Raw genomic sequence first — 26,733 nt, forward strand, 5'->3', positions numbered from 1 at the left:
TAGATTAAAACAATTTTTAAATTAAAATAATAACAGTGATTTTGCATGATGAACCATCTCTCAGCTGTGGCGAGGGGGACGTTTGCCCAGGTTCGCCTGGTGCACCAGTTGCGGCCCTATCTGGACCGGGACTCATTGCTCACAGTCACTCATGCCCTCATCACCTCGAGGTTCGACTACTGTAATGCTCTCTACATGGGGCTACCTTTGAAAAGTGTTCGGAAACTTCAGATCGTGCAGAATGCAGCTGCGAGAGCAGTCATGGGCCTACCTAGGTATGCCCATGTTTCACCATCACTCCGCAGTCTGCATTGGCTGCCGATCAGTTTCCGGTCACAATTCAAAGTGTTGGTTATGACCTTTAAAGCCCTTCATGGCATCGGACCAGAATATCTCCGAGACCGCCTCCTGCCGCACGAATCCCAGCGACCGATTAGGTCCCACAGAGTGGGCCTCCTCCGGGTCCCGTCAACTAAACAATGTCGGTTGGTGGGCCCCAGGGGAAGAGCCTTCTCTGTGGCGGCCCCGACTCTCTGGAACCAACTCCCCCCAGAGATCAGAACTGCCCCTACTCTTCCTGCCTTCCGTAAACTTCTCAAAACCCACCTCTGCCGTCAGGCATGGGGAAACTAAACATCTCCCCCTGGGCACATTTAATTTATACATGGTATGCCTGTGTGTGTGTCTGTTAGTATATGGGGTTTTAAACTTTTTAATATTTTAATTAATTGGATTATGTATTGGATTGTTTTTTCACTTGTTGTGAGCCGCCCCGAGTCTTCGGAAAGGGGCGGCATACAAATCCAACTAATAAATAAATAAATAAATGAAAGGTTCCCACATGGCACAGAGTGTGACTTCAGTGACCACACTAACATCGCGAAGACAACCAACTACTCCCGTCCCAACCTCTTCACCCAGGGTCTCCCCAACTTCATCACCATTACAACAAAGGACCATACCCACAATGTTGGCCAAAGAGAAAGAAAAAGACAAGCCTATGATGGACCCTAACCTCCAGATTATTCAAGAAGCATTAGCAGACATTAAGGCATTACAAATCCAGGCAAAAACTGAAAGTGACACAAACAAAGAAGAAATGAAAACCTACTTACAAGAACTGAGGCAAGAGATGAAGGAGATGAAAGATGAAATTAAAAAAGAAATTGCGGAACTTAAAACTGAATTAACTGAAGTAAAAGGAAATGTTGTCGTAATGGACGGAAATATAAAAGCTATTCAACAAAAACTACAAGACAGCGAAAAGAGAATACAAGTGACAGAAGAAAAAATTCAAGATGTGGGACAGAGAGTAGAAGAATATGAGGACCGCAATTACGCAGCCCGCAGAGACTTTGATACAGCGATAACCAATCTAGAACTCCACTCCTCACAACATGGTTTGAGGTTCCAAAACATTGAAGAAGAAAAAGATGAAGATTTGCCTTCAAAAATGGCAGAAGTCATGGGAGCTATTTTGCAGCTGGACCCAACAGACCTCGTAAAAGAAATCAACGAAGTCTACCGAGTCCAGACTGGCTATGTAAGGCGCCATAATTTACCCAGAGAAGTCCACATTAAGTTCACAAGAAGAATCGTCAAAGACGTGATACTGAGATACACCAAAAATGAGTCCCTTCAACGTGATGGGAAAGAAATCACGATTCTGAAACAAGTTCCGAGGAGAGTTTGAGAGAGTAGAAGACAATATTACTTTCTTACAAGCATTTTAATCAGAAAGAACATTGTTTTCAGATGGCTGATACCAGAAGGGTTGACCCTAACATGGCAACAAACGAGAGTGAAAATAGAAAGTGTAGAACAAGCAAGATCTTTTCTAATACGCAGTGGACTGGACAGCACCGCACAAATTCAGATTCAACCAAAACCTAGCGACGATATGATGGGGGCCACAGGTGGCGGAGGGGAAGAAGCATTGGTGGTGAAACAGAAACAACTACAGATTTCACAGGACTTAATCTTGGATACTCGACTCCGAGAACCAAAAGAAGCCAAAAGGTACTATAAATAAAGATGACACATGATCTGAAAATATTTTCAGTTAATGTAAATGGACTGAATAACCCAAGGAAGAGAAACCAAGTTTTAACTAAACTCTCGAAACAAAAAGCCCAGATAAACATTCTACAAGAAGTCCATATCAAAAAATCAAAAAGAAGTCTCCTCAAAAATTCAAAATTGGGAAAATGATATACAGTGATCCCCCGCTCGTTGCGAGGGTTCCGTTCCAGGACCCCCCGCAACGAGCGGGTTTTCGCGAAGTAGCGCTGCGGAAGTAAAAACACCATCTGCGCATGTGCAGATGGTGTTTTTACTCCCACAGCGCTAGCGAGGAGCCGAAGATTGGGGCCGGCGCGGCTGTTTGCCGCCGGCATGGGGGGCTTCCTAGCAGCCCCCCAAACCCGGGTTGGGGGTCCGGGGGGCGCTGGCTCTCGGCGCTTTCGAGCTGAGTCCGGGAGCAAATTCGCTTCCGGACTCAGCTCAAAAGCGCCGATAGCCAGCGCCAACGAACGGCTTGTCCACGCTGGCTCTCGGCGCTTTCGAGCTGAGTCCGGGAGCGAATTCGCTTCCGGACTCAGCTCAAAAGCGCCGATAGCCAGCGCCAACGAACGGCTTGTCCACGCTGGCTCTCGGCGCTTTCGAGCTGAGTCCGGGAGCGAATTCGCTTCCGGACTCAGCTCAAAAGCGCCGATAGCCAGCGCCAACGAACGGCTTGTCCACGCTGGCTCTCGGCGCTTTCGAGCTGAGTCCGGGAGCGAATTCGCTTCCGGACTCAGCTCAAAAGCGCCGATAGCCAGCGCCAGCGAACGGCTTGTCCACGCTGGCTCTCGGCGCTTTCGAGCTGAGTCCTGGAGCGAATTCGCTTCAGGACTCAGCTCGAAAGCGGCGAGAATGAACGGCGTGGGCGGGCGAAGGGCGGGCGGCAGCGAGGAGTTTGCGTGGGCAGTGGGGAAACTCCTCGCTGACGCCAGCAAGAGGGGGAAGACCCAGGGAAGCCGCCCAGCAGCTGATCTCCCGGTTGCCATCTACGCATGCGTGCCCATAGAAAAAAACAGGCACGCATGCGTAGATGGTATTTTGACTTCCGGGTTGAAAAATAGCGAAGTACCCTGTTCGCAATGGTTGGGGACGCAATAAACGGGGGATCACTGTACTAGTTTGGCTAACCAAAAGAAAAGAGGTGTAGCAATGTATATTGATGAACTAATTGAATCAAAAGAAATATATAATGATGGGGGATGGAAGGATTTTGATAGTACAATTAGATTTAGAAACAAAACCATTAACAATTGTCTCAATTTATGCACCAAATGATAATCAAAAACAATTTTGTAAAGATTTACATGAAAATATTAATGAGTTATCAATTGAAAATATGATAATAATAGGAGACTTTAATGCAATCTCAGATGACCAAAGGGATTACAATGGGAAAAGAAAAGAAAAGAAAAAAAAGGTAATTCTACCGGCGTCATTTTGGTAAACACACACTTTCTTCCAGGCAGCACTATCTGGGTCATACCAGAATTCCCAGTTTGATGGCCTTCAGGGCTAGAAGAGAAACAGCAAGGTGAATCACGGATTGTAATTTTGAGGAGGTTTCTTAATACGTATTGCTGTATTTTTTGGAATATAAGATGTAGCGGAGTATAAGATACACCTTGGTTTTGGGGGAGGAAAATAGAGACAAAATCTACTTGCCAGGTATTAATCTGGCTAGTGTCCTTAGTCTGGTCAGCTTCAGCACATTATTTTATCTCCTGGTTAGAGCTGGGGGAAAAAATCTTCTTCAGAAGGAATAGAAATGAAAACAATCATGTAAAGACTTAGGGCTGGAAAAAAACTTATTTGGAGTAGCAATGAAAAAATCCTGCAAGCCAGGAAGATCATTAGCACCTTGTTACGGCTGGGGGAAAAAAGTTTATTTGGAGGAAGTAGCAGTGAAAACAAGCCTGCAAGCCGTGAAGAGCCAGAAAGATTGTTAGCACCTTATTAGGGCTAGAAAGAAAAGCTTGGAAAAAGCCACATTCAGAGTACAAGACCCACCCAAATTTTCAGCCTCTTTTAGTGGGAAAAGCGTGCATCTTATACTCTGAAAAATATGGAGTTAATAATTCATGCCCTTGTTCTAACCTAGGCTTCCTGATAAATCATAAAACATAAAAGTAGTGCCAAAAATGCCTTTTTATTTCAACAGCTGTACATTATATTCATTCCCATCCGTAATAAGTCCTAAATAATCTTAATTATTTCTACAGAAGTCTGCCAAAGTCTTTCAGAAGAAGGCTTATAAGCACCAACCTTTATCTCTTTTGACACACTGCCAAAGACCTAATTGGCAAGGAGTTTTGCAAGGCCAATCAGAACACAGAATCTGAATAGGGCTGCTGAGTTACACCAAACAGAATTGAACCAAGTTGCTTCCTGCAACAAGAACATCTGTTTGCTTCACTTTTACCTCCAAGGAGAGGGGCCAATCATCTCCAAGACTTACTCCTGAATAGTCCTTTTCTTCTGTAACTGTTCTTGCCCACATTGGGAACAAACTCCCCTGTTCCTCTGCTTCACTCATGTCAGCATCTGGAGGCTCTTTAGCCAACACAGAACTCCCAGATGGCCCAGGCTCCATATCTGGCTTTGACACAGAGCCTTCTCCAGACTCCAGGCCTGGGCCATGGCCCATGTTCCTCCTGAGCCTCCTTGCTGTCCGACTCTGCCACCAGCTCCTCGGGCCACTGGTGGACCACAACAACCCTTTGCTTGTAACTTCCAAAGGCATGCGCTGAAAGGTTGGAACAATTTTGCTTTAATCAGCCCACCAAGGTCTCAAGAGCAATGATGGTAATTGATGCTTTGGTGCAAAGTTGAAGAGGTTTTCAACTGCCTGCTTACAAGGAGTCCCTCAGATAAAGATAGTTTGCAGTAGGAAGGATGAATCAAAATGATACTTGCATGTCTTCATTCGCAGAAGAGAGAATTTTCACTTCTCCATGCCTCGTGGTTGATAAAATGAACTCTGTGAGTAAGGCAAAGAGCAAGAATACAAGGTTGAATGAGCTTCGCCAAAAGCAAGCAAAGCCAAGGCTATCATAGTGATGAATTTCTACCTCCAGGGCAAAGTTTATGCTACTATATTGATATAGCACATTCTCCAGAGTAATGCTCATAGAAATGCAAGGATTCCCTTTTTGTTTTAGAAAGAGATCAGGCTTTGTTTTTAACAATTTCTTTTTACGGCAAGATTTAACTATATCTCACATAACTATGTTGATACATCTGTACCAAATGTAAAGATACTTAACTTGGTATTGTTACATGATATGTGATATGAGAAACTGTTGAGCCATTGACCATGACAGTTCTTTTATTTAGCTTAGGTAACACAATTCTTGGATTGACCCTGGAAATGCAACCTGAAGCTTGGGTGATATGAAGTGTGATGGCATATCAAGAAGATACCCACATTTTGCAACATAAAAATTAAGCATTGAGGAAGAAAAGGGAACTGTACACATCGGGGGTGGGCTGCTGCTCGGACGGGAGGGGGGGACGCAGCGTGGTAGCAAAAATGGAGCTCCACCCCAGAGCACCCAAATTGCACTGAATGAAGTTGAAAGAAATGCAGGCCATCCTGTATAAGCCGCGCCCACAGTGTGGTAGTAAAAATTTTGGTAGCCCTTCACTGGTACACATCATGCAATCTAATTAAATAATTAATCATAAAGGAAGTACCAGTTGAATCTTAGCTTGCAAGCTTGCACCACATTTGCTGGTGAGACCACATTTGGAATACTGTGTTCAGTTCTGGAGACCTCACCTACAAAAAGATATTGACAAAATTGAACGGGTCCAAAGACGGGCTACAAGAATGGTGGAAGGTCTTAAGCATAAAACGTATCAGGAAAGACTTAATGAAGTCAATCTGTATAGTCTGGAGGACAGAAGGAAAAGGGGGGACATGATCAAAACATTTAAATATATTAAAGGGTTAAATAAGGTCCAGGAGGGAAGTGTTTTTAATAGGAAAGTGAACACAAGAACAAGGGGACACAATCTGAAGTTAGTTGGGGGAAAGATCAAAAGCAACATGAGAAAATATTATTTTGTAGAAAGAGTAGTAGATCCTTGGAACAAACTTCCAGCAGACGTGGTAGATAAATCCACAGTAACTGAATTTAAACATGCCTGGGATAAACATAGATCCATCCTAAGATAAAATACAGGAAATAGTATAAGGGCAGACTAGATGGACCATGAGGTCTTTTTCAGCCGTCAGACTTCTATGTTTCTATGTTTCTAAGCTATCCCCAGAAATATTAAAATCCAGAGAGTGATTTTTAGGGGGAAGAAAAAGGAAAGAGGTCATGTAAATACATCCCATGTTCACCTTAATTTTTGTTTATTCAATTAGAGTTTTGGCATTATTGTTTCATATAGAGAATCATGGATGTTTTATCCTAGATTAATATAAGGTACTATACAAGTTTGGTTTTTAATGGATAACTCATAAGACATGGTGGGATCAAGGCCGGGCTCCCTGAAAATAGGGATTTATTCTTTCCCTCACTCTTTTTTAATGCTTTTTAAAAAATGATGTATCTATAATTAAAGTTGGAAGGCAAGGAATATAAGAGAATTACAGTGATCCCCCGCTCGTTGCGAGGGTTCCGTTCCAGGACCCCCCGCAACGAGCGGGTTTTCGCGAAGTAGCGCTGCGGAAGTAAAAACACCATCTGCGCATGTGCAAATGGTGTTTTTACTCCCGCAGCGCTAGCGAGGAGCCGAAGATTGGGGGCAGCGCGGCTGTTTGCCGCCGGCATGGGGGGCTTCCTAGCAGCCCCCCAAACCCGGGTTGGGGGTCCAGGGGGTGCTGGCAAGCCCCCCATGCTGGCGGCGACATTTTAAAACAGCCGCGCCGCCCCCAATCTTCGGCTCCTCGCTAGCGGGCAGGCAGGCGGCGGACAAGCCGTTCGCTGGCGCTGGCTCTCGCCGCTTTCGAGCTGAGTCCTGGAGCGAATTCGCTTCAGGACTCAGCTCAAAAGCGCCGACAGCCAGCGCCAGCGAACGGCTTCTCTGCGCTGGCTGTCGGCGCTTTCGAGCTGAGTCCTGGAGCGAATTCGCTTCAGGACTCAGCTCAAAAGCGCCGACAGCCAGCGCCAGCGAACGGCTTCTCCGCGCTGGCTCTCGCCGCTTTCCAGCTGAGTCCTGGAGCGAATTCGCTTCAGGACTCAGCTCGAAAGCGGCAAGAATGAACGGCGTGGGCGGGCGAAGGGCGGGCGGCAGCGAGGAGTTTGCGTGGGTGGTGGGGAAACTCCTTGCTGATGCCCGCTGCTCGCCCTCCCGCCAGCAAGAGGGGGAAGACCCAGGGAAGCCGCCCAGCAGCTGATCTGCCGGGCGCCATCTACGCATGCGTGCCCATAGAAAAAAAGGGCACACATGCGCAGATGGTGTTTTGACTTCCGGGTTGAAAAATCGCAAATTACCCTGTTCGCAATGGTCGGGGACGCAATAACCGGGGTATTACTGTATTTCAGTAGTGATATGAATTAAGATTTATGCTAGAATTAGCATTAATATGATTTAAGAGTGATGTTAGAACTAGTTTATGTAAGACATTTCTTTATATAAGGTAAATACCCGGCCAACGGTTTTTTCCGTCGGCCGGAGTTGCCTCAGGGGCGGGGGCGACGATGAATCAGCTCTTTCGAGCTGCGAACTTCCGGGTTCTTCGGAAACCGGAAGTTCGGGTTTTGGCAGCGTGCCAATGAGAGCGTGCTGCCGGCTGTAAGGCGGGCCCACAGATCGCCCTATTTAAAGGGCGATCTGCAAAAGGCCCGCACTTTTTTCCCTTGTGCAAACACTTTTTTCCCTTGTGCAAACAGGTTTTTCCCCTTTTGCAACAAGGCAAACAGCTTTCCAGACAGCCTCCTTTCGGTGCCGGCTGTGTCGGACGGCGATCGGCGGCGGCGGCAGCGGATCGCTTCTGTGGAGGACGGGGCCTATCGAGGCCTCGGCAGGTTACAGGGTCTGGGGCTTGCGGGCCCCTGACTCGTTTATTTATTGGTTTTTACAGCGGAGAGTAGGGTAGCCTACTCTCCAGGGGATGGGTAGACAGTCGCTGATTCAGAGGCTTTTGCCTCTGAGTCTTGGCTCAGGAATTTTGTTTTGTTTTTGCTGGGTACTTTTGTTTTGGTTTTGGGAAAGGTTGGTGCCCGGGGTAAAGGGGGTTGTAGGTAGGCCCCTTCCCCCGGGGGTGGGAAGCTAGCCCACCCACCCCAGCTTAGAACCTCCGAAGGGGTGGATAACCCCCTCCCCCTTTTTTAGTTAGGGGGCATAGGGGTTTTTTGGTTTTTGTGGGGGCCAGTGGGCCTGGTTTTGGGTGTGGTAGGATTAGGTAGGGTGCCCTAGTGGTTCCCTAGGGTCCCAGGGGCTCCCATTGAGAGGCCACGCCTTGATAGGCTTTAGGCTTCCCTTGGGTGGGGTTTGCCCAGGGTTTTAGGACCTCAGTACCTCCCATCCGGGTGGCTGAGGGGGAATAGGCCCAATTGGGGTTTATTTTTGTATTCTTTTTGTGATTGGGTGGCCTGTTTAGTATGGGCCCCAGGAAGCGCCTAGCCATTCAGGCTCCGCAGGGCCCTCGCTCTCGGAGGGCCAGGGTCCCATCTTTACGGGCTAGGGAGGCAGGGGTTGTAGTTCCTACCCCTCAGGTGCCACCCCCTCCTGCCGCCCAGGCCCCTCGAGGCCAGGAACCCGTGATATCTGCTCAATCGTTCTCTGCTCTCTTAGATCGCCTGGACCGCATGGACGCCCTCTGGGAAGCCGCCATCGGGGCACGCAGTGGATCCAGGCCCTCAGTGGCGTTGGGAGCCCCTCCTGTCGCTGGGCATGCGCAAGAAGCTCCGGACCAGAGCGACCCTGTGGCACGGGAGGCCAGTTCTGCAGCCGGGGCCCTTGGGGCCCCATTGGATGGCAGGGGTGAGTCTCTTTCCATTGCACCCACACCGGTTGTTCAAGGGTTACCCACCTTAACCCCCCCGGCAGGACCGGCCGGCTTGGGCCCTCCTTTGGGGTCCAGCACGCCCATGGTCTGCTCCCAGGTTTGGGGGGCGACCGCACCGCCGGCTTTGGTTCCAGCCGGGGCGCCAGTGGTGAACACGGGGTCTTTGCTTAGCACGACTGGGGTGGCAGGGGTCCAGGTAGCCCCCCCGGGGTGGGTGGTTCTGTGGTTTTGCCTGGATTGGCCAGCCTTACGGCGGCCGTGTCTTCTGCGGGGTTGGCCAATAACAGCGTGGCCACCTCGACCGACCCCATGGCAGCTGCCATGGGGGCGGTACCTGTGGGCCTTCCCTCGACTCCTTTAGGGTATCATTTGCACCCCTCAATTAGAGATAAGATTTGGAGGGGGGAATATATTGAACTCTATACCCTATTAAATAGGGAAGTTCCCAAAAAGGAAAGGGATGAGGAGGCCCGTACCGATCGGGCCAAGAAGGTCAAAGTACCTAGGTCTTTCAGGTCTTGGCTTTACGCCTTCCTGACCTATGCCACCGTTATCATACAGAAGGAGCCGGGCAGGGCTCGTTTGACGCGGCAGTAGCTATGGTCCGGGCTTGCGGGGTCGGGGCACTAATGGGCAAGAGCGACATTAAGTCCGCTTTTAGGCTCCTGCCCATACACCCCGACGATTTCGATCTCCTGGGTTTCTGCATTGAGGGAGGTTTTTACATGGATCGAACTCTCCCCATGGGGTGTTTGATTTCATGCGCTCTCTTTGAGAGCTTTAGCACTTTCCTCGAGTGGGCGCTCAGGAGTCGAACTGGGTCCAGGTCGGTCATCCACTATTTAGATGACTTCCTGGTGGCGGGCCCGGCGGGCACACCTCAATGCCAAGCCCTAATGGTGGCATTTGAGGGGCTATGTGCTTATTTAGGGGTGCCCCTAGCGCCAGAGAAAACGGAAGGGCCATCCTCTAGGATGTCCTTTTTAGGTATAGAGCTAGACTCCTCCACGCAGTCTTGCAGACTGCCGGAGGACAAGCTGTTGAAGATGAGGCTCAAACTGGAGAAGGTAGCCAGCCTGAAGAAGGTGACCCTCAAGCAACTCCAGGAGCTTACAGGGCTGCTTAACTTCGCTTGCCGGGTAATTGCTCCAGGTAGGGCGTTTTTACGCAGACTGTATTCTGCCATGCAGGGTCTGAGCTCGCCCCATCACCATGTGCAGCTCAGTGTGGGGGCCAGAGAAGACTTGCAGGTATGGCAGACTTTCCTGGCCCATTTTAATGGGATCTCCTTCTGGCGGCAAGATTTGCTTCTCCAAGCAGACTTGCAATTGCACTCCGACGCCTCGGGTTCCCTTGGCTTCGGGGTGATGCTAGGAGGGAAGTGGTGCCACTCCACATGGCTGGCCGAATGGGCTGCGGCCGGTATAGGTAGGGATCTCACATTCTTAGAATTTTTTCCCTTAGTGGTGGCAGTTGAACTGTGGGGCAGTCAGCTCGCCAATCGGGTGGTTCATTTCTGGTGTGACAACCTGGCGGTTGTCCATGTGGTAAATTCTCTGTCTTCAAAGAATGAGAGGGTAATGCACCTGGTCCGATTTTTCGTCAGTAAAGCCTTGGCTTTGAACGCACTGTTCTTGGCATGCCATGTGCCGGGGTTGGAGAACGGCGCGGCTGACGCTTTATCCCGTGGACAGCTTGTCAGGTTCTGGGCATTGGCGCCCTGGGTGCAACGCACACCAGAACAGATGCCAGGACACTTATGGAGCCTGGCGGGGCTGCAGAACCATGGAGGCAAGAGGCAAATCGGGCCATTGGGCTGTCGATAGCCCCAAGCACCCGGGCTGCGTACCTCCGGTCAGGTAAGGAGTTTATGGAGTTCAGGGTTAGTAAGGGCTATAGGCAGATGTGGCCCGCACCAGTCGACCAGTTGTTAGAGCACTGCGTGCTGCTACACCAACGTGGTCTGACCGTGAAAACCATTAGGGGCAAGTTGGCAGGTCTGGCATTTATCGCCAAGGATCAAGGGTTCCCTGACATGTGTAGTGACTTTCGGGTTAGTAGAATGTTAGAAGGGTGGTCCGGGGAACGGCCGACACCAGCGGCTGATGCCCGGCAGCCCTTATCCATATTACAGCTGTCGGCCTTAAGCCACACGTGGATCAGGCTGTGCACTTCACACTATGAAGCCTGCCTTTTCCATGCGGCAGCGACTACGCTCTTTTTCGGGGCTTTTCGGGTGAGCGAAGTTTTAGCCAGCTCTGTTCGGGACAATAGCATGCGCGCGCTCCAGCGGAGCGACGTGCAGCTATGAACTAGTGGGGTCTCCATACGCCTGCGACAGTCCAAGACGGACCAGCATGGTCGCGGTGTGGAGATTTTTTTAGCACCAACGACTGATGGTGCTGTTTGCCCGGTGTCGGCTCTGACCGCTTTTTGCGCTAGTCGTGGGGAAACCCCGGGATTTTTATTTTGTCACTGTAATGGGGCCCCCTTGACTAAGTACCAATTCTGGGCGGTTACTAAGCGGGCCCTTGAACAAGTGGGCGCGGACCCCTCCAGGTTCGGCACACACTCGTTTCGTATAGGCGCGGCTACCGCAGCCGCCACTGCTGGTTTGGCGGATCGCCACATTATGGCCATAGGCCGTTGGAGGTCTGCAGCCTTTCGTACATACGTCAGGCCCCCCCGATAGGGACCCATTTTGGCCGTGTTAATTTTCTGTTTGTTGTTTCAGCTGTTGCTGGTTCCCGGCCCGCAGTTTGGCTCATGGGCCACAGTTTCGTGTTTTGGGCCGACTGTTTTGCTTCATGGTCTCCTGTCGGATCGCAGCTTTCCCTGGGCTCGAAGATGGACGTTGTATGGATGGGCCGCAGGGGAATGCAATGGGAGGGGCTTTGCCCCCTGTTTTTTGAACGGTGTCGATCCGAGGGAGCCCCCGAGTTGTTGGTGATCCACCTTGGGGGCAACGATCTCGGTGTTTTGAGCGGCTTGTCGGTGAGCATCCAGGCTCGCGAAGACCTTCGGGCCATCGCAGCCGCGTATCCAGGCACACGTCTTGTGTGGTCTGAGATCCTTCCCAGACTTGTCTGGCGGGATGCTGTTTCACCCAAAGCCATTAACAAGGCCAGGTTGAGGGTCAACCAGGCCATTGGGAAGGTGGTTAGGGAGTTGGGGGGGGTGTAGTGAAGCATCCCCATATAAAATTTGGAACCCCCTGGCTCTACCGAGCCGACGGCGTTCACCTCTCAGAGGAGGGGAACGCCATTTTCCTGTCGGACCTGCAGAGGTGCCTCCAGGAATTGGTGTAGGAGGCTGGGTGGGGGTCGGGGGGCCAAGATTGAGATCTGACCCCCCCTCCGTGGCAGGTTTGGGGCGGAAATGGGCAATTAGATGCAACTGCGCATGCTCCTTTCAGGGCATCATTAAAGGGTGATGGACCGCCTCTCTCCAGGAACCAGAGGTTTGAACAACGTCAGGGATTGGAGAGAGGATGTCCATGGGAATCACCGGATCCAATGTCCCACGGGGATTGGAGGGTGATCTCCTCCCACACGCAGAGGCGTGGCTAGGATCCAGGTGAAGGTGGTACCTTCACCTGGATCAGCAAGGAGTTATTGCCCAATGTTGCCAAAGAATGTTATGGTAGGAATTTCCACCCCGTTAGTTTTGCTCTGCAGGTCCTTAGTTTGTTTGAATTAAATATTCAAATTTATTTAGTCAAATTTATGCAAATTTATTTAAAGTTATTTAAAGTTATTTAAATATGTTAATTAATAAATGACTCTTAATTAATCCACAATCCATGTCTCAGCGTCTTTACTCCGCCTCCGGGGGCAAAACAAAATTCTTCTTTTCATTTAAAGCAACAAGTGAAATTTAAGTATTTTTTGAATGTATTCCTTTTCTGTATTGAAATTTTACTTCTAGAATAAGCGGGGAAGATACATCCCCATTTTTATGTAAAATGTATGTTTGTCAGTTTTGTCTATATTAAGAAAATCAATAAAATATTTGGGGGGAAAAAGGAATATTGTGGGTCCCATTCCCCAGGAAGGTACATCTGGTGGGACCCAGAAGTAGGGCCTTCTCCGTGGTGAATCCCTCTCTCTTCCTCTCATTCCCTCGGATATTAGATTGGATTCCATTCTAACGCTCTTACCGAAAGCCCTGAAGATGTGGTTCTGTCAGTAAGTATACTTACTGACTGATTACATTTCCCCTAATGCAATGTCTTAAAGAAACATGTCTTAATACAAGCTAATTATTTCTGTATGTGGTGAAAGCACAGTAAGCCCGAGGAATCCAGAACAGGATGGTGCCCATTAAATGGTTTGCATGAAAGTGATTTGTCGCCTAGGCGTTGGGGGTTATTATTTTACTATTTTATTATTTTATTGTTCTTCTTTTTATTATTATTTTTCTTTTATATGGTTTCTAGATCTTTGTAAGCTGCCTTGAGTCTCCATTTTGGCAATATAATTTTTCTAAAATAAATAAATAATCCTTAAAGAAATATTTTGGTGCAGAGAGAGAGACAGAGACAGAGAGAGACACACACAGAGAGAGAATCAATCCAGAATGTTCCTGAACTGATGGTTGAACTGATTATTTCCATTTATTTTTCAGCTGGTATGCTTCTGTGTTATACCTGTTGCAAAAGGAGTGGGAAACTTAATGATGAAGTACAGCCACTGCTGTATCTGTCATCCCTGCTGTAGTTCAGAAGATTTTAATGACAATTTCTTCACTATTCTAAATTGAGGCATCAAGTTTGGAAAAGCTGCATATGCCTTTATAAGTGAAGTAATTATAATAACCTGGAGATAAACGGCTTAATGTTTAATAAGTGGTTTAATTGCTCTCAGAGAGATACTTAGCTTCGCATGGCAGTGAAATACACATTGGCTTGCCTGGAAAAAAAAATTATTATTATTATTCATTTTCAGGATATAAGCCTACAGGAGAAAATTTTAACCTTATATTTTTTTTCCTTAGTACATCGAAGGTAGCTGCTGGGCAAAACTCTTGTATTTCTGCATGCCTAGCCTTCAGCTTGCAAAGAAGGTTAATGCCTTAAAATTCAACAATTATCATTTTACACAGAAAAGCAAGCAGTGAATAATTCTATTCTATTCTATTCTATTCTACTCTACTCTACTCTATTCTGTTCAAGATAGTGTTCTGTCTGGGTCACTCCAGAAGCTATGACCAACCCAAAAAGATAAGCCAGACACACCGGTAGAATCCAAATACAGTTTTATAATTGTAAAGAGAAACGAAGCCAACAGAAAATGTCCTTACAAAGCAGGAAAACACTGGAACATAAATATAGGATTCTTGCTGCCAAGACGAGGCTGTAGATAACAGACATACACCTCCCACGAACAGAAACGCCGAGAAACAATGCAGGTTACAGCAACTCCAAATTGATAACACTCCACACGGCTTCAAGAGTTTGCCTGCCTTATAAACCCTTCCCTGCTAATGAGGACCACACCCAAGCCCTGGTGTTCCTTATTCAATGCTGATAATATTTCTTCAATTGATCCTTCCTTTGATCTAGACGTCTCTGTCGCATGTTAATGACAGCTTGTGCTTCGTCATCCAATGACTCCAAAGACTCCAATCTACTGGCTGGGGAGAGCCCCTCCCCGGGGCTCCCGTGCTGTTCTTCCTCATCACATTCCTGACTGTAATCTCCCCCGTCCGACTGTCCAGACCCCTCCTCTTCGCTGTCAGCCTCCTCCGGGCATGGAGCCAGCAGAGACGCAGCTGGTCTTTGATCTGCCTCAGGCTGAACCACAACAGATAGGATCTAAGGTATGCATCATTTTCTCTCGTCTTTCTTCTCTTCTTCCTTCTTCTCCCATAAAAATGTTCAAATTTTGGTCAGGGAAAGGGAAACACCTTTTACTCTTGGATATTATGAACATGAAATTAGGCATTTCTTCTTGGGAATTATAAAGCTCATTATATTTCAGATGAAAGGCTACTTGAACTGAACTTGACTGAAATATCCTCCTTGTGCTCATGCTATAATATGCTGTGTATCAGAAAAGATAAACTGCCTTTCTGCAGCTTTGTCACATGTGAGCATATTAATAAGTCACTTCTGCCTATTAAATGTAAAGTCTTTTCTCCCCAAGCAACTTCCCACTAGGATTGAGGAACTACTGTGCAATGCACGAATAAAATTCTATGCATATTTACTAAGAATTAAAGCCTCCCAGTGCTTTTCGTTGAATGTCCAGGTAAATGTGAATAGCTGAGCAGAAGGGGAAAAATCATACTTATTTGAACCGGATAACCATTCCTCCCCCCCAAAACGTTCTCTGTATTTCAGACATTTGATCAAGGAAGAGGTATACAAGTTATTCATGACTCCTATATAGGCCATTTGCTTTCAATTGTTTCCTAGCATAGTTCAACCATCATCAGAGACAGGATTTATATCACTTCTACAAAGTGTGAGTGGTGCTATAATCTGCTCTAAGTCCCTGGTGAGAAAGAACACATAGCCAATTCCATAAAAAAATTAATAAACCATGTATCAGAACCGATGAAGAGCCTTATTTTCCTTTAATGAGATTATAGGGAAAGTTCACCATTATCCCTCTGGTGAGAATGTGGGAAAAGATGCACTTCTCTCCCTTATGATGCAGAGTTGCTATTTTTATTCTTTCCTGATCATTTTTACAAACAAAAGTAAGTAACTACTGTAATGCTCTCTACATGGGGCAACCTTTGAAAAGTGTTCGGAAACTTCAGATAGTGCAGAATGTAGCTGCGAGAGCAATCATAGGCTTCCCAAAGTATGCCCATGTTACTCCAACACTCCGCAGTCTGCATTGGTTGCCGATCAATTTCTGGTCACAATTCAAAATGTTGGTTATGACCTATAAAGCTCTTCATGGCATCGGACCAGAATATCTCAGGGACCGCCTTCTGCCGCACAAATCCCAGCGACCAATTAGGTCCCACAGAGTTGGCCTTCTCTGGGTCCCATCGACTAAACAACGTCGTTTGGTGGGGGCCAGGGGAAGAGCCTTCTCTGTGGTGGCCCCGACCCTCTGGAACCAGCTCCCCCCTGAGATTAGAACTGCCCCCACCCTCCTGGCCTTTCGTAAGCTCCTTAAAACCCACCTCTGCCATCAGGCATGTGGGAACTGAAATAACTTCCCAGGCCTATACTGTTTATGTATGGTATGTTGTGTGTATGTTTTCTTAAATTATGGGTTTTTAGTTTTAATTATTAGATTTGTATTGTACATTGTTTTTTTCTATTACTGTTGTGAGCCGCCCCGAGTCTACGGAGAGGGGCGGCATACAAATTTAATAAATAAATAAATAAATAAATAAATAAATAAATAAATAAATAAATAAATAAATAAATAAATAAATAAATAAATAAATAAATAAATAAATAAATAAATAAATAAATAAATAAATAAATAAATAAATAAAGTACAATTTAAAAAGAGTACAAACCGCCACCTATATTTTAATGTAACTACTGTATACAGACCTGAATCTTTGGACAAGCTGTGTATAGATAATTGTTAAGCTATGAATTTCATCTGAATTATGTTCAGTTTATTATTTAGCATACATAAACAAAGACAAAGAGAACATACACACGCAATCCATGTAATTATATACACAATTTCTATGGGGTATGGCAATAGCCTCATAACCAGATGCCCAATTCAGTTATTCAAGCAATTGCCTCTGGTATTGCTTCATGCAGATCTTTTAATGAATTATAGAATACGCATCATGAGCATTCTTGCAGTACATGTATAATAGTTTGCATTAGCACCACAGTCACAAGTGGAATCTTTCCAACCAATTGATTCATGACGGAGCTACTTCTACCAATGTCATATCCAGTGTTTCATCTGGTTTTATGTTCAGCTAAAACCAGGTGAAACCTTTAATGGATCCAATCTGGATTGGTCACTGGTCATTGGTCATTGGGACCCCTAACTTTAACCCTAACCCCAACCCCAACCCCAACCCTAACCCTAACCCTAACCCTGGCTAGAGAGAAGTTCCCTAAAGACAAGCTCCACCATGAGTCTTCAAAGCTTGGAAGACAAAAACCTTTGACCCATATCCTGCAACATTATCCTGGGACATATATATTTACCTTCATTCATGAAACATTTCATACTTTAGCCTGAAATACATACATCGGTCTGAACCACAGTGTGCAATACAAACCAACAAATAGCTAAATACAAAATGCAGTTCTCTTAAAATAATTCCATTTGTTCTTTGAGAGGGGAAAATCCATTTAACTGTGCCTGTTTTTAATATGAAAAGTTAAAAAAAATCACAACAAACGTTGTATACTCTTCTGCAAATTTAGATCATAACTGCTTTTGATAAAAGTAATAAAGAAAAAAATGGATTTTTTTTCTTATATTTTGGAAAACAGGTAGAACAGCATAAATGGAAAAAAAGCCAATAATGAGTTGTGACTGAGAAATAATGAGAAGCCAAACAGCGTAATAAGCATTTCACTGTCACACAATTAGATAGAACGTTATTCTCTATAGTCAAATGACTATATAACTTTCAATTTGAGACTATAAAGTTATGGATAGTTGCTGATTTTTTGAATTGGTTATATTAAATGATGTGAAGCCAAAAACATTCCCATATGGAATTATTTTGTTCAAAGCCCCGGATTTAGCCACAGAGAACAATTCTTTCAGCAATGAAGCACTGTCTGTGCTGGTTTTTAAAAGCTATTCTCTAGTTAACATCATTTTATTTTAAATTATTTGCCTACTGTTATTTTTCAAATATTACAGCACAGCTTTTCCCCGCAGAGTTTTTTGATCAATTTACAACAGTACATCAAGTGGTTTTGAGAATATATCAACTTGAAATAATATTCTGCCTAACACGTTGTACATAAGATTGTGTGATTCTGCCTCATATTGTTCTATTTACTGTTGACACAGAGTTACAGGGTTTACTGTGGTCTCAGAGTCTCTTGGGGAGGGTATGTTGGCAGGGATGCTTTTCACTTATAATCCCTACCAGTTTGGAAATGTGAGTATGTAGAGGTGCATGCTCTTGCTATGCTGGTTGCTTTGCCGGTGTGTTTCAACCGCCCGTAATTACAGGGTAATTAGTCCAGGAAGACACACACCACATGATAAAAGGAAAACCCAAAAGTTTTTAAAAACAGAAAAACAGAAACAGCTCCCTTTTTAAATATCAAAGGGACTTTCCGGTACACACAAGGCACAGGTTAAATGCAATCCAATTGCTCACCCAATAACTGGGAAATTGAGTCCAATTCTAAAGTCCAGAGAGTCCACACACAATCTTGAACAGCACAAAAACCACGATCTTGATGAAACAATGAATCAGTTAAATTGCCATGAGGCTAAAACACCAGGTTGCACTTTTATCTGTAGCACTAATTACAGCAGCCCCACCCAACCATAGGTGGCCTCATTTTCTCTTGTAATAATCCTTCAGTTGTTGTCTCCTATGCATCACTCTACGCATGCATGGATGTGTCATTAATTCTTGTTCAGAATCCAAGGATGATACAGATGATTGATCTCCTCCTGGGCTGTCTGCCAAACTCCCCTCTTCCCTGTCACTCACACTTCCTTGGTCAGAGGAGGCTTCGTTGGCAGATTCCATCGGGAGAAAAACAGGCCTGCGGTATGTGGATTTTGCCCCCACATCCACCTGCACATTCCTTGGGGCAGGAGCTGGGCCAGAGCGAACCACAACACCTGGTACCAACTCCTCTCATAAGCACAACCTCCTGTACATTTATTTTATTTATTTATTTATTCAATTTTTTAATGCCACCCTTTTCCTTAGACTCATGGCAGCTTACAACATGTTGGCAATAGCACTTTTTAACACAGACAGCACATTGCCCTCACAATCCAGGTCCTCATTTTACCCACTTCAGAAGAATGGAAGGCTGAGTCAACCTTGAGCCGTTGATGAGATTTGAACCACTGACCTGCAGATCTACAGCCAGCTTTAGTGGCCTGCAGTACTGCACTCTACCCACTGAGCCACCTCAGCTCATTCTCATCACATGCTCATTACTCAGACGTGTGCCTTTCATGCATGCACCCAGGCACAAAAATGTGGCTAAATAGGACAGCATTATGTCTGGGCAGGTGGGTCATATGGGTTGGACACGCCCACTCCAGTCAGCCCTACCAGTTCACCCAAACCAGACTGAACTGGCAGCATACCACCTCTGTATGTTGGTCGTATCAACATTTAAATACCAACCTAGAAATGGAACCAAAGTCATTTGGACTTTAAGCCAAAACCATCACATTCTTGTCAAGTGAGTTTTAACACATTTAATGCATTTTAATAAATGCATTTTACTCTTTAATGGTGCAATGACTAACATATAAAAAGGTGCAGTGATTAGAATGCAATAGTTCAGGCTAATTCTGCAGCGTATCAGAAGTTTGATTCTCATTAACTCAAGATTGACTTAGCCTTCCATTCTTCTGAGGTCAGTAAAATGAGGACCCAGATTGCTGTGGGGAATAGGCTGACTCTGTATACCACTTAGGTAGAGCTGTATAGCACTATGAAATCATATAGGCTATTGCTATTGCTATAAAAATTGTGGATAAATTCATTCTGCATACTATTAATAAAGTGTGTGCTGTGACTTACGGGATATTATTACTTTAAAAGGTAAATATTCCCTTTGCACATAATATGCTAGTCGTTTCTGACTCTAGGGGGCAGTGCTCATCTCTGTTTCAAAGCCAAAGAGCCAGCTCAGCCCGAAGACGTCTCCATGGTCCTGTGGCTGTCGTGACTAAATGCCAAAGGCGCATGGAACACTATTACCTCCCCACCAAAGCTGGTCCCTAATTTTTCGACTTGCATTTTTTTACGTGCTTTCAAACTGCTAGGTTGGCAGAAGTTGGGAGAAGTAATGGGAGCTCACCCCATTACATGGCACTTGGGATTCGAACCATAAGAACATAAGAAGAGCCATACTAAATCGGGCCAAAGCCCATCGAGTCCAGCATTCGATGTCCACACAATGGCCCACCAATTGTACATGGGAATCTTGAGCAGAAAGAGAAGGCAAAACTCTCCCTTTCCCTTGACCCCCAACAAATGGTACCCAAGGGAATCCTGCCTGTATCAACCAACATAGAGGCAGCACTTGGACATCCGTTTCAATAACCACCGATACACTTGGACATCCATGAACCTGTCTAATCTTCCTTGAAGCTAATCAGACTGACAGCTGTCATGACCTCTTCTGGAAGTGAATTCAATAAACCAATGACCTTCTGAGTGAAGAAATATTTCCCTTTATTTGTCCTCACTTTATTACCCATGCCCCCTCATCCTAGTATTGTGTGCTAGAGAAAAGAATTTTTTCTCTATCCACCTTTTCTATCTCATGCATGATTTTATACACTTCAATTGTACATGGGAATCTTGAGCAGAAAGAGAAGGCAAAACTCTCCCTTTCCCTTGACCCCCAACAAGTCACCTCTTAAACGCCATCTTTCAAGGCTGAAGAGATTAAAGCATTGCAACCTAGTTTCATAAGGGAGGTGAACCACTGAACTGCTGACTTTTTGATCACACAGCTCAGCGTCTTAGCAACTGAGCCACCGCATCCCTCTTATTACTTATTACTTCATTACTTATTACTTTAGACCTACATAATTCATATATGCAGTTTGAAACAACATCCCAAGAGCTTCTTTAAGGTTGGAGTCAGCATTCCATAGTGGATTCCTTTGTCCTATTTTCAAAGTTGGCATTTTCAGAAGTTCTGACTGAACTTTCAAGTTGTACAAGGGATTTTGGAACTTCGATGGATCCTAACTCCCTTTGGTACTTCCTATCCAGAGGCAAATGCTTGCATAGAGAAGGAAAAATTACATACCAAATGGGAAATATAAAGGGACAATTATCTCTCCTCTGGTGATTTTGTGCTGCTGAAATGCAGAAGTTCTAACTATTCTTGAGAAGTCTTTTGATAAAACTCAGATTCAGGACTCGTAGAAAGCGACGACAGCCCAGTCACTGTTGAGAAAGAACTTGAGACAATGAACTTACAATTTTGGCACATCTGGAGATAAGTTTTATTCTATTCAAGAAGTGAAGGCAATTGAGCTTCTGGAGAAAAGACAGAATTTATATTTGACTATAAAAAAAGAATTGGGACTTATCTGAAAGAATAATGACAGCTAGTGCTGAATTTATGAATACACATTTAGGGAGTGTTTGAAGTTACGACAGAGATTTTAAAAAGGTACTAATGGCCCAGATTCACTAGTGGGTTCCTACTGCTGTGGTCCAATGAGGCGCTTCAGTAGCGGCCTGCCAATTGTGCAATTCTGGCATGGTGGCTCTGGTCTGTCTTTGCTGGTCCGTGAGCTCCACCATCTTTTAAAAATATTTTTGTGTCTATATCTCTCTCTTCCCCTCCCTCTCTCTGTATCTCCCTCTCACTCTGTATGTGTGTGTGCATGTGTTTGTCTGTCTTGCTGTCCGTCTGTCTCTCTCTCTCTCTGTCTCTCTGTCTCTCTCTCTCTCTGAGAGCCATGGCTGGGCCAAGCCAGCAAGCTCTCATTGAGGCTCTTTTATTTGTTCTTTTTGGCAATCTGGGCTAGCTGAGGAATGATTGCCAGCCACAATGGAGGCTTCCCTTCAGTTGACCATCTTCCTCCCCCTTTCTCCTCTCACAACACCCTGGCTGTGGTGGGACCACACCTGGAGTACTGTATTCAGTTCTGGTCACCACACTTCAAAAGAGACATTGAAACTCTGGAGAAGGTGCAAAAAAGAGCAACCAAGATGATTAAGGGATTGGAAACCAAGACTTAGGAAGAGAGACTGAAGGAACTGGGAATGGATAGCCTAGAGAAAAGGAGGGCCAGAGCGGACATGATAGCAGTCTACAAGTATACGAGGGGATGTCACAGAGAGGAAGGGATCACTTTATTCTTCAGGGCACCAGAGGGCCGAACGAGGAACAATGGCTGGAAGCTGACTAAGGAGAGATTCAACAAAGAGATAAGGAGGAACTTCCTGACGGTCAGAGCGATCAACCAATGGAGCAACCTACCAGCGAACGTTGTGAACTCCAACAATCTGGACATTTTTAAGAGAAGTTTGAACTGCCACTTGACTGGTGTACTATAGGGTTCCTGCTTGGGCGGGGGGTTGAACTTGATGGCCTTCATGGTCCCTTTCAACTCTATAAATAAATAAATAAATGAATAAATGAATAAATGAATAAATGAATGAACGAACGAACGAACGAACAAACAAACAAACAAACAAACAAACAAACAAACAAACAAACAAACATGGGCAGACTCTCCTCAAGTGAACACCAAAGCACAGCAAAGGTGTGCATGGGAAGGGCGGCCACTTACTTAAGGGTGGTCTTAACAGGACTCAACAGGATGCACCTTCTCTCCTGCACTAAGGCTCCAATCATCGCCTTGCCATGTGGTCATCTCCTCAGCAGCTCTTCGGATGAGTGTGGAGAGCATTAGATCTCTAGCACAAAGTGGCAAGAAGCAAAGACTACCTGACACAGAAATGTGGCATGTGGCAGGTACAGGGCAACTTCACTCCTTCACTAAAGCTCCAGTACCCTACTCTTCATAGTCCCTTCTTCTCCTCTCATGACCCTCTGGCCATCTCCCTTTTCCCGCTGCCCTGAACCTCTTACTGGGAACTTCTGGCCTACCTCCCTTTCTGATGTTCCTTCCTCTCGTATCCCATTCCCACCCTGCCAGCTCTCATGTTAGCAAGGCTCATTATCTGAAAGTCTGAACAATTAATTGATTTGAAATAATATATGAATTTTGATGATTAATGAGTGTTCTATCATGCTCTCTGGTAGAATCCTCCCGAAAATTCACAAGTACAAATTTCAGACACACACACGTTTGAAAATTCAAAACAATGTCCTTTATAACGGAAATTCACTTAAGCTCTTTGTATAGCAAAGAGCACTCGTCTCCAAACAAACTGGTAATTGGTACAAGTCCCTTATCAGTTCTGAAATACTTAGCTTGCAGCTGTGAGGCAATTCACAGTTCTTCTTCTTTCACAAAGTGAAACACCCTTTGCTCTGCTTTAGTTTCAAAGCGGGGAAAAAGCAACACACCAAGGTCGAAGTCAGCAAAACAGGCACAAAACACAACAATCAGATAATCCTCCACAATGGCCAAACCCACACACTGCTCTTTATAGCAGCCTCACTAATTACCACAGCCCCACCCAACCACAGGTGGCCTCATTTTCTTTGATAATAATCTCTCAGTTGTTGCTGCCTATGCATCGCTCTCAGCATGCGTGGCTGTATCATTAACTCTTGTTCCGAATCCAAGGAGGAGAGAGATAATTGATCTCCTTCTGAGCTGTCTGCCATATTCTCCTCCTCCCTGTCACTCATGTCTTCTTGGTCAGAGGAGCCTTCATCAGCAGATTCCACTGGGAGCAAAACAGGCCTGCGGGATGTGGATGTCTCCCCCACATCCACAGTCCTTGGGGCAGGAGCTGGGCCAGAGAGCTAACCACAACAATAAGAAGAGTTGAAATGCATGATTAATATGAGTATGAGATGTTATGATAAATGATAAGTCAAAATGTTTTTTAAGAGGGATTTAGTTTTGATAATAGTGGACAAGAAAAACAAATGACGAGGAAGGAGAGGAAGCAATGGGCCTAAAATAAGAGGCATAAGAAATAACAATTATCTTGGAAAGTTAAGTCAACAGCAATTAAGTTGGAGTTTAAAATTTAAATTAAAATCAGTTGATGGAGAACCCAGAAGACAAAATTAGGTGTGTTTTTTGGAGGTAGCTTCTTTTCAGTGACCTATACCTAGAATAAAGAGTCTTATATAAGTAAACGTCACAATAATAGGAATTTTTGGAACAGCCACTGTTAGTTTAAAATTTCAGAATATACCACCAGTCTGCTAATTATGAGGTGAGTTAGGACAAAAACACTCAGGGAAAGGTAATGAAGTTGTAAGAGGAAGTAGAAGGGGGAAGAAGAGAAGGAATAGAGAGAAGTAGAGGGGGAGTGAAGGAGGAAGAAGGTAGGCGGAGGAAATCATGTATGGGGAGTGGCCATAATTGTTCTTCTTTCAGAAAATTAGTACAGTGGTACCTCGACTTACGAGTTTAATTCGTTCCAGACCCGAGCTCGTAAGTCGATCAACTCGCATCTCGAACGAATGCCTTTAGACTTTGTTTTTCGTGCCAAGATAACTGGAAGCAAGGAGATTCTTGCGCCACCTAGTGGAAGCTCGGCTCATATCCCGAATTTGAGCTTAGGTGTCGAACAGAAATTTTGCTCGCGTCGCGGCTCGTAACTTGGAATACTCGCATGTGGAGCAGCTCGTATCTAGAGGTACTACTGTAATCTCCAGCTCATGTTTTGAAGCTATTCTTTAAACCTTTCATTGATAATGTTTGATAATCTTGCCAAAGAAATCAGACAGAAGCAATTTGTGTGATTATGGTTTGTCACACAGTCAACCAGATGTTTAGACTGGATTTGGCATTTCCCCCCAGCTATCATGTCCTTCCCAGTACCGGGGATAGGCAGAAGTGTTATTTCTGATGATGTTAAAGTATTATAACTGGATGTATTATTATGGCAGTGATGATTTATAAACTAATCACACGTGTGCAGAAAAATGCAGGAACCATTAATATCAACCATTAATATTGTGGGGAAAAAAACCCAATGCAAAACCCCCTGGAAAGCTGTCCAGTTGCTAACAGATTGAACTCATGGGAACTGATCATATGCATTCCCCAAATAAGGATCCCCAGAAGAAGTTGTAGATATTTAGCAAGTTTTAAAAATTCATCTGACAGATTTCTAACAGCCCTAAGCAAGATGGCACTTCTGTCTTTCAGATTGGAGGTGACAGGCTGTTTTGGTTCAGCCAGTTCTCTTTGGCCCTTAAGTGTCATCTGGCTGTTTATGAGCTGAAGGCAGAAGCTGCTTTCTTTGAAACAAAACAGGTGCTGGAATGGATCAGCTCTACTTGATATTTCATTTTCAGTACTCATGTCACTATCATCACTCAGATAAAGCATTGGAGCAGATAACTTTTGCAGGGTCCTTTTGCATACTGTTAAAATAACAAACATGTCTTTTCAATATATTTACTAAGTCTATTGATTGGGGAACTTTTACTGTCAGTTATATTTATTTTACTAAGTCATTAACTATGGTGTTGGAGAAGACACTTGCAAGTCCCTTGGACTGCAAGGCGATCAAACTGGTCAGACCTAGAGGAGATCAAACCTGACTGCTCTTTAGAAGGCCAAATCCTGAAGATGAAACTCAAATACTTTGGTCGCCTAATAGGGAGGAAGGACTCACTGGAGAAGAAACTAATGCTGGGAAAGATTGAGGGCAAAAGAAGAAGGGGATGGCAGAGAATGAGATGACTGGATGGAGTCACTGAAGCCATCGGCGTGAGCTTAAAAGGATTCCAGAGAATGGTAGAGGACAGAAGGCCTGGAGGAACGTTCTCCATTGGGTTGTGATGGATCGGATATAACTTTGCAACCAGTGATGGACTCCTACAGGTACGGTTAGATATGCAGAACAGGTAGAAAAATTTTGATCAGGTACGCAGAACTACGTAGAAAATTTTTGATTCCCCCCCCCCTTTTTTTCTTTCTTTTTTTCCCTTCTGGGCTCTGGGTATGTTTTTCCTATCGCAGTAAATGAGGTTGAATGTGTATAATTTTAGAAGAGCTGTGTGTCCATATGTGTACATACACATACAGTTTATATAGGAGATAATGTATATTTTTGTGTGCCTGTGTGTAATAGGTATGTACACATATGGCATATATACATAGAATTAAATAGTTTATTTTGGATAGTATATTTTGTATATGCTGCTCCGAGTCCTCGGAGAGGGGCGGCATACAAATCTAATAAATAAATAAATATTAAGTAATAGTAAACAGATAGGGAAATTGTATCTCTTTGAAGTGAGGAGAGGCCAGGTACCCTAACCCTAACCCCTGAGTGACGTCAAGCTGGTCACCTTTAAGCCAGTCACGTGACCTTTAAGCCACCCCCAGGTCACATGATTGTCAAGCCACTCCCACCTGGTCACATGGCCGGCAAGTCACACCAACAAAATAAGCCATGCCCACAATGTGTTGGTAAATTTTTTTGCAGCCCTTCACTGTTTGCAACTAACAACAAAAATTAATGAAAATTTTTTCTTTTTACTTATATAAAAAAATCACCAAGAAGATCGATAACTTCAACAATATTGTGTACTTTAGTGGTAAATTATCTATCTTTGAACTGCATAGAAATAAGTCCTGTCTCTGAGAACAGTCCTCTGTTTAGAATAATAATGGGTCATTTTGCCAAAAATTAAAATAAAAAAGAGAAGATTGAAGATACTGTCTCCTCTTTCTTCCTTGTTTAGAAATTCTCACTCCTGTCTGTTTGAAAAGCTGTTGAGAGCAAGGGATGTCTGCAACTTTTATCAAATATATAGAATTCATGTGTAGAAATGATTTGGAAACATATCCTATATCATATTCATATTATGCAAGCAACATAATATGAATATGATATAAAATATATCTTCACCTCATTAGAAAGATAATCTGAATTTGTGCTATCAAGTATATTGTTTGTTGGGCGATATA

This window comes from Erythrolamprus reginae, chromosome 3 (assembly GCF_031021105.1).
Source record: "Erythrolamprus reginae isolate rEryReg1 chromosome 3, rEryReg1.hap1, whole genome shotgun sequence".
Classification (NCBI taxonomy): domain Eukaryota; kingdom Metazoa; phylum Chordata; class Lepidosauria; order Squamata; family Dipsadidae; genus Erythrolamprus; species Erythrolamprus reginae.